This window comes from Egretta garzetta, unplaced genomic scaffold (assembly GCF_000687185.1).
Source record: "Egretta garzetta isolate BGI_Z169 unplaced genomic scaffold, ASM68718v1 scaffold193, whole genome shotgun sequence".
Taxonomy (NCBI): domain Eukaryota; kingdom Metazoa; phylum Chordata; class Aves; order Pelecaniformes; family Ardeidae; genus Egretta; species Egretta garzetta.
Window position 1 is genome coordinate 683813 of NW_009259117.1, and position 7076 is coordinate 690888.

Sequence of the window (7076 nt, forward strand, 5' to 3'; positions counted from 1 at the left end):
AACAAACGATTCCTTCAATTGTGAAAATCCAGATACTTATCCGATGGTTTTGTCTCTCCCCCGTCCCCATCCCCCCCCCTTTTTTTTTTCCTCCTTCTTACCCAGGAAAGAATGTATCAATCACATGGAAGAAGCAATACTGCTCTGAGGGAATGATGAAAGGTCTTTGACCTGGTGGTGGCCGCAGCTGCTTCATTATGGGAAAAAACGAGAAGTTGCCCTGAGGTACCATCTGCCATGGTTCAGCCACATCCTGGAGTGGAAGCTGGTCTTGCAGGCCAACCCAGTGTGTGGTTTGCGTTTTCGTTCTGTTTTGTTTTCTTGGGATCTCAGCATTTGACTTTTAAAGAAATTATTGAGTTAAGCACAGATCTCAGTCTTTATGGGTCTGCTTATGTGGGTGTGTAGTATCTTCAGCCTCATATGGCTTTTAGAGTTCCTGCAAGAGGCTTTGATCTGAATTAGGATGTTTAGTATTTCTGAGGACATCATACCTGAGGGTACAAATTGTCTAGGAAATGGTATAGAACTGCGTTTTTATGAGCATAAGTAGGAACTGGGAATGTACTTCACATGCACTGAGAGGCACCTGGAACATCAAAGCGCTGTGTCCTAGTGCTCTAGATTGATTATTTCAATCACATGAATAGGCCACACTGAATTTAACTTCCAGATGAGGTATTTGCACACGTATGTGCTCTTCCTGAAATAGGTGGTTTTGTGCACACTGGTTGGTAATACTACGTGTGATGCAAGCACATTTTGCAACTACAACATACGACATATAGATTTATGCACCCACAACTCCTACTATTCATATCTGAGTGCCCATTTGTGAAGGGAGGGAGACGTCAATGCAGGCACAAGACTTGTGCATAGGGGATCATATGGGGATGTTGATTCCTTCTTTAACTAACGGCACACAGCACTGTTGAAGTCAGTGGCAATACTCGTGCTGACCTGAATGGGAGCAGCTGTGGGTACTGCTCTCTAACTGGTTTATAACTTGTATTGCTTTTTTTTTTTTTTTTTAATGTTGAGCTAACTGCTGGAATGTGCTGTCTTTACAATGCTTAGTCGCCCGGTAATTCCAGATATCCTTTGAAAGGAGGCAGAAGGATAATAAACTGTGGAATCCCAAATCAGATTAATGTAATGTGCATTTCTAGATTATGATTAGTAACAAGATGACACGTTGGCATGGTAACACTTGAAGCTTAACTACAAGTTCTTAAAATAAAGCACTGACATATGTGTAGGTTTCTACCCATTTGCATACTATCCACCTGAAAACACACATCATTTCCACAACATTCAGGCAATTAAACCCCACTTCTTACTTTTGAATTACATGCTGACCTAACACATCATGCCTCTTCTGTTTTGAACTTGGAAAAAGAAACCATGTAAATGAAATAAGGAGTAGTATTTATGCATAATCTCCCACCATAAATTATAAATGTTGATCATGAACCTGTCCATTTTGTAACATCTTAGGCTTTCTTACCATTTGGTTTCATTTTAAAACAATTAGCAAAAGGAATGTAGAACATGCTTCATTCTTTGTGGTTTGTACCACATTGACCTCTTTTAAATTCTGCCACCTCCTAATATGAAAATTATCTCACCAATATTGGAAAAGTCTGTTTATTAATTAAATTGATAGACCAGTGGGTGCATTTCATGTGGCTGAGTATCGGGATTTAAAATCCCAACTTTACCTCAAATCATTGTAAGAAAGCAGTAAAATTTTGAATGTGAGATTACTAGCTGAGACAGAGAGCCTAGCTATTATTTTCTAGTTGCCTTACGGTGAAGAGGAAAGTGTTGTCTGGTTGTTCCAGTCTGTTTGGCTTGCTTTCACTAAGCAGAAGATAACTTGTTTCGATGTGCTGTCTAAGGTAAAGGTGCCAGGGGATGCTTTACGTGTATCGTTGTTTTGTGTTAAACTTTCTCAGAATGCAAAAGTGGGCACTTTGTTCCGTTTGCTTCATATGCACAATATTGCTTTGACCAAATTCCTTACAGCCAAACTTAAGATGCTGCTAAGTTCTGTGTAAGTAAATACAATCTTCTGTCACCCTAAATAGACAAAATGGGCAGTGTTACATGGAAAATATGATTTCTTTGACAGTTCACTTATTTACATATACTCTACTGTATAGAGCTTCGCAGGATATTGAAAATACAGCTTACAGCATTTCCACAGCTCCTTACACAACCTTTAAATCCTGAATTCTGTTCTTCACACCACTATGGATGGAGATGCTGGAAGTACAATGATGGACTCCGGCATGATAATCACGTCACATGCAGAATAATACAAATGCCAGGAAATATTTCACAGACGCAGCAGAGTTCCCAGGATAAACCTCCTGCTAAGGCATGGCTGATGTTTGTCCTTGTGGCCTTTTAAAAAGTGGAACCCCTGATCTGTGTTTCATAATTCTACCTGTATTTCTCGCTTGCAGATGAAGGATTTTAGTATTTGAATTTACCGTGGTTGTGGGGTGGAGGGAGGGAGGGACATGTGCATGCTGGGTTTTGCCACTAATCCTTTGGAAATCCTTTAGTGCCTTAAGGAGGCAGAGGGGGAACAGACCTTAGGATTACAGAAACTTGTTCAAACCTCTTTCCTGCTTTAGCAGAATTCCTTTAAAATATATTGTGCCTTTGGCTCCAAACATATTGGCATTAGAAATCAGTAGCCATGGGATTATGGACAGGAATTTTTGTCCCTGCACAAACGTTAGGAAAGAGAGTATACTGTTTCTTACAAAGGATGTGAGTAAAAATTTCTGCTAACAATTTCTGCCATTGGAATCCATTATTTGACAACTATGAGAGCTGCAAGTCACAGGTAAAGCCAAAAAAAAAAAAAGGAGAAAATTTCTATGTGCTGGATGAAATGCTTGTGCCACTGAAATGACTGGCAAATTTCCACTGGCTTGCCTGGGACCAAGATTTCATGCTTGCTTCTACTTGGCTTAAGAAATGCTCACATATGATAGATACTTAAGCATCACGCTTTAATGTTTTCTATGCACATAGGAGAGGAGAAGAGAGATTAGCAGTTGTGGAGACCTGCCTTGATTTGGAGGTGTTGGGATCTGTGGTATAAATCTCTGTTCACTATTGTTTCTCTGTGTAACATAGACTCTCGCTATGGGAATATGAATATGCAAATGTGAATTCCGACGTGAGAGGTTACTGCGCAGTGTGCACTAACCGATGCCCAACAGCTACATTTCTCTACTCTCTGAATTGTGGTTTTGTCTTTTTTTAAAAAGAGGAAAAATGTAGTTAACTCCTGTGCAAAAAAAACCCAACATCTGTGCAGCCATTCACGTACTCATTGATGGTCCTGAGCAGTTGAATAAGCTTTTAGCTCATGGGTGAATTATACCTTTTAGGCATTGAGAGCAATTTGTTGGTACAGAGCTAAAAAAAAAAAAAAAAGTCAAAAAAATGAAGGCCTGAAAATCAGAGTGGTGGTGGTCTTCTATTTTTGCTTCCTGTGATGACAAGCAAGTTTTAAAAAATATGTAAATAGTTAAAAGAAAATCATTACATGGCTCGCAGTATGTAAGACAAGACGCAGCATGGAACAGATTTTTATAGCTTGTTTATAAATTACACTTCTGTCTTTTGTTTGGAACTTGGAAGAAGAAACCATGTAAATTAAATAAGACTAACTGCACACATTTGTTTGACGGAAACAAAGATATTTCCCCACCTCCTAGGGTATCAAAGAGAAATCTGGGGTGAATAGCGTATGGAGATCTTGCCTTTTAAGCTCGAGTGCTGCGCAGCTCTTTAAGTCTTTTGCACAGCCGACAGTGGGATGGTAACCAGAAGTTGTCCAGAGCAGTTGTTAGGGCCACACATTGGGGTCCGTTTGGAGAGGTGCCGAAGAATGCACAGAAAGGCTGGGGTTTATGGCGTGGTACTTATTAACCAGATGTACCAGCTAGAACGGGGAGGGAGGGGTGTTTGTAAATATATGCAAAAAGTTTAACCTCTGACCCGTGACCACCCTGTAACCGGGTGTCAGATTGGTCTCAGCTAAGTGAGAAGCTTCAGCAGTATAAGAGAGGCCACTCTTGGTTTGATTTGTACTATAAAAACCTTCTGGATAACTTTTCAGCAAAGATTTCCACTCTAAGACAGTTGTCATGGATATCAACTGTACATATGTATTTATTTTCAGTGTAACTAGGCAAGGTACAGAACTGTAATGAAGTCACAAAGTCTACTTGATTATTATCACAGATTTGTAACTCTCACTTAAATTATGTAAGATATGTTGACATTTTATCTTGTTAACAAGATGTATTTTTCTATGTTAGTTAAATGTATAATTTGTATAATTTTGTATATTAAATGTATGCATATTTTAAATTAAAAACTTTATAATTTTAATTATTTTTAACTCTAAAATGGTGGTGGAGCTTCTGAAATACAGTTATAAATACAATTGTATCCCTGGGTAGCAACCCAGAAAGTCTCCATTTTGAGCAAGGGGCCACCTCGTCTGCTAACAGGGTAAGGAAACTGTTGCTGCTGAGCTCTTGGTGGAGGAGCTGCCATTCAGCTGTTGCTGATTTAACAGAATGAATATGAATTAGCAGGATACTATGGGCTGGATCACTGCTCGGGAAGTGGGAAACCTGAGCCTTCCCCAGCTTGGGGGCTTTTGGATCCACGGTTCCTACATGTCAGGAGACAGTGCAGATCACCAGTCCACAGGATGGGGTTTTGCGGGGGGGAGGAGGACACTGCAGCCAGAGATACAACAGTCACGTAGGGCGGAGAGGGGGAGGCTGGCTCCGTGACTTAGCGACTCAAGTCACTCTCTGGGAGAAAGGAAAGTTGGGTCTCTCACACTCACTCTGTTTGGGCTGTTCAAGCCTTGTGATTCATCGTGACTGATGATTCTGCTGTAGAATGCATAAGAGCAAAAATAGGTGCAAAGTGTACATTGCATATTCGCTGAGCCCCTGCACCAGGGAAGCCCTGTTCCAGCTCATGATGTTCACGCTGTTGCAAGAGGAGTGCCAGCTACCGCTGGAGCCAAGCTGGTAAGTGATCTCTTTCTTGTTGGACTTTTGTCGATGTTTTTTGTTACATGAAGCAAGCATGTCTCTAGGTTTTCTGCTCTCTCTCATCTAGTCTATTCGGAATACAATTCATTTGTCATTGATGCTATACCGGTATGAAGATGAAAGGCCCTATAGGAAGAGGGTGCATGTTCAATCAGGTTCTGTCCTCTTTTCATCAAGCTATGTCAAGACAGGATGAGACGCAGTGCCTGCAAGAGAATATACCAAAGGAATGTGATTCTCCCAAGTTGCATACATGTGTTTAGGTAAACTACCAGGGTGACAGGGTGTCAGGCTGTAACTGGGTCTGCTGCTGTAGCACCTAAAACTGCAGTTTTATCTCTTAGTGGTCAGAAGAACAGTGTACATTTGTTGACTTAGAATACAGTTTTTAATAAACTAAGGGCTAAAATATGAAAAAAAAATCCATTTGAAAGCAAAGAAAGACTCTGGTACGATTTTTTGCTTATTTCTAACTTGAAAGTTTAATGCTCTTTTCTAAAGCATTTGTTTGACATGTTCTCTGAGTCTTGTGGCCTCCTTATGTATTAGCATTAGTGTGAATGTCCTAGCTTAGTACTGAAAAAAAAAATAGCATTATTCTTTGATATTTCAAAAAACTGAGCAGTTCTAGAAACCTGGACAATGTTATCTAACTAGATCCCAAGTGTAAACAGAGTCCATCTTCCTTAGCTTTATGGATGTTCAATAAAAGACACTCTTCATTTGGCAGATACATGCACTATGTACAACATATTGGACCTACTATGGGACCATCAGATTTTTATTTTTTTTTTTGAAGTTTAAATTTAGCTCTTGATTGGAAAAAAAAAAATCTCATAAAATGAAGAATTTTCCCAATACTTAGGAAGACATGCAGGTCACACATCACACTCTGTGTACCACCTGCATATTTCACTAACTACCAGGATTTGGTGTCCTGTGGAGGAACAAACTGGCATTTTTTTCCCAGCATGATCAATAAATCTCAATGTTACCATTAGGAACAACAACAACAACAAAAAAATAAAAATCAATATTTGTCCACATACAAGAAAATAATTTAAGGAAGCAAGAAAGCAATGTCTTGCAAGCTAAACTTGTTTTTCCACACACCAGTGAAACCTCCATACGATATTCATGTTAATGTGGTAGCAGGGTTTAAGTGCGTTGTGGAATCCTGGGCAATATATGCTCAGAAATGTCAGTCATGATGCTGCGACTACTAAAATCAGTGTGTTAATAACCAATGATCAGTGAACTTTTGACTAATTCCCTAACTCCCCCCATGCAAACAACACACAGTGTTCCAGGGCAGGAGGTACCACTGCATTATAACAAATGCAGAAAAGAAAGATGTTTTCCTTTGCTGTCTTTTGGCAGCCCTCAACTATGTTACATCACTGCTTTTTACATGTTTTTTGTCCAGGTGTAGTTGTTAATGAGAAAGATGGTTAGCTGGGCTTGCTTCTGATGAAATCTCAGGGACCTCCATCTTTAACCTCCCGCTTTTCCTCATCAATTTATAACTTGTGATTTTTCTCATGCTGGGGCCACCAGGCATGCCTGTGGGCCACAGACAATAGTGCTGTGTGGCTGGGCTGGTATTCAAATGGCATATCCATGTTGTACGCGAGCGGTAAACAGGTCTTGTGATTGATCAAATCTTGATGATGATGCTTCGAATTTGCTTAGTCATTTAATCCCTCTCAGACCGGTTTGTTCCAATACCTCATTTCAGAGCCGTAGAAAATGTTCCTTATGCAACCGCTGGTGCATTCCAGGCCTGTCAGAATTGTCTGAGATCGGCCACATGTGCGGGAGAGGAGCGTCCAAGGTGGTCTCAGTGGGTCATCCCCTCAGGCGTTGTAAGACAGGTAGAGGCGTAAAGATGGACTTTCCGAAGCGGGCTGCGCGGGGAGTAGCGGGGCGTTCTCCGACCCTCCTGCTTTAGGAAACCCTCCTTTTTTTCTG